The sequence below is a fragment of the Notothenia coriiceps genome, unplaced genomic scaffold, assembly GCF_000735185.1.
Source record: "Notothenia coriiceps isolate Sejong01 unplaced genomic scaffold, NC01 NC01_scaffold00037215, whole genome shotgun sequence".
In the NCBI taxonomy this organism is placed as follows: Eukaryota; Metazoa; Chordata; class Actinopteri; order Perciformes; family Nototheniidae; genus Notothenia; species Notothenia coriiceps.
Genome location: NW_011369916.1, coordinates 12,238 through 14,737, shown reverse-complemented (window position 1 = coordinate 14,737; position 2,500 = coordinate 12,238).

Below are 2,500 nucleotides of genomic sequence, written 5' to 3'. Positions count from 1 at the left end.
ATAAGGAGAAGGAGGGTCAGATGTAGGAAGAAACTGTACGAGAGACAAGGATGCATGAAAAAAAACTGGGAACCAGAGACTCGTATTTAAGCGTAGAAGGAATCAGTTTATTTTACAAATGTAGTTCAAGCTATAGTTTCAAATGAATCAAGCTAGTTTCAAATGACTGACTAACTAAATCAGTTTGCACCATACAACTTAGATTGGGTCTTATCAAGGGCAGACCTCACGAATGTGTTAATTACTTCTCTAGGAGACATCTGTAGTGCTTGTTTTACAGGCCCAGCAAAACATTGCATTTGACCTTGAATGTGTTAACTTAGATCTGACTGTTTATTTTAAATGTACAAACATGGAGACATGTGTGTGTTTAAGAGTTAGTATCTGGATGCGGGGCAAGATTTTGGTTAGTACTCCTGTTGTATTGACCAATCACATGAAAGCAAGCGTTGGTTAAACGCAGGTAAACAGTCTGTGTGGGGAGCAAAGAGGCTTCCTTTTGAAAGATGGCTGCAATAAACCTGTAGCCATTTTTCAGTAGTCTTCTGTTCAGGTAAGTAAACAATCAGTGACTTCTCCTTTTCCTCTGAGGAAGTCACCTAACTCTCGTGGCTGTGTGTTTTACTGAGGAAAGGTGTGCCGCTGTGAGTGAGGTTCTTTCCAGTTGAACAGTGGGGAAACTGAAAGCATGATGTCATATTCAAACACCCACCAATGTGAAACAGATCAGTTATCTCATAAAAGGACTTTGAAACACCATAACATGTATAGTCCTTGCTTAAATGATGGACAAATTGTATTCTGGAAATCAAAAGGCTTGCTTGAATTGGCGTGTGGCGCGGTGGGTCAGTGCGTTGGGGTTCGGATCAGGGGAACACAGGTTCAAACACTACTGCAGTCAGCATGTCGTTGTATCCCTGAGACACTTCACCCCAAATTGGTCCTGTGGGGATTGTCCACAGTATTGAGTATGTAAGTCGCTTTGGATAAAAGCATCTAACAAGTAACATGTAATGTCAAGTAATGTTATTGTCAGGGTTTGTGGTTTGGAAAATGTAATACTTTACATTAAAACCATTAAAGCGTCAAAGACCACATATCAGATTAGTCTCTCAGCCTGAACCGGTCATTAATCAGCAAACGGCCGGAAAAAGAATTATTAGGGTCTTGTTAAACCTCATTGGGAGTCTAATTGAGCCAATCATACCCTTTAACTTTCTCCATGGCTCTCAATCAATGCTCAACTGTTCAGCCTCAGGGGGTCCTCTTAAGTTGCCCCCGCCCTTTGACCCGGTGCAGTCACATTTCTTTTTTGCATGTGACGTGCTGATAGTCGAGTGATAGCATCATGTGTGGCCAGAGACGTGATAAGATGGCCAGAGACATGATAAGATAGTCATCAAACAACCATTAAAGCCCCCCCACCACATATAGAAATCTCCCTGAGGGATAGATACTGGGATAGAGAGAAGGAGATGTAGAAGAAAATTGTACGAGAGACAGAAAGCTGGGAACCAACAGCCAGAGATGGCAAAAGTACATCCTTTCCTCAAGTAGAAGTACAGATACTCGTGTTTAAAAATACTCTGGTAAAAGTAGAAGTACTGACTAAACTTCTTTCCTCAAGTGAAAGTAAAGAAGTATGGGCTTGGAAATGTCCTTAAGTGAAAAGTACCCATAACTAGCAGCTGTTTTAAAGAGTACCTGACCTCCCTTTATATTAATAGAACAATAATGTCATTGTTAGCTAATGAATGTTTCCATGCTGAACAACGGCAACATGACAACGTTTTCATTGGTCCCTCTTCTTTAGAGAAGACCAGGAAATGATGGATACACGGATCGTGTTCAAATCAATAAGCACGCAATGACTCTAAATAATAATGATCACGCCACCAAACACACATTCAAACTAAAGGAACCGGCCTGTTTGGAAAATGTGAGAAGTAGAAAGTACAGGTATTTGGGTTCAAAATGTAAGAAGTAGAAAGTACAGGTATTTGGGTTCAACATGTAAGAAGTAGAAAGTACAGGTATTTGTGTTCAACATGTAAGAAGTAGAAAGTACAGGTATTTGTGTTCAACATTTAAGAAATAAAAGTAAAAAGTCATCAAAAAAATAAGTAGTGGAGTAAAGTACTGATACCAGAAAAATGTACTTAAGTACAGTAACAAAGTATTTGTACTGCACTACTTCCCACCTCTGCTAAAGACTCATACTTAAGGACTCAGTTAAGTCAAGTACCTTATTGTGAGTCTAATTGAGCGGTGTAAAATATTTCTTAATCTACTGTACTCTATTATAGCTGTCGGTTCCCTCCCATTTTCGGTGCCCGTCCCATTATCACGGGTCTCTTCAGTCCCTGAGACATACTTCTCGACTCGCTGTGCTACAGGTCCGTCCACAGTTTCGCCACCAAACCCCCTGCCGCAGTTTCCCGCCCTGCGGATTCTCCACTTGTCACCCGTACATCACTCTCTTCGGTACCCTTTCAGTTTC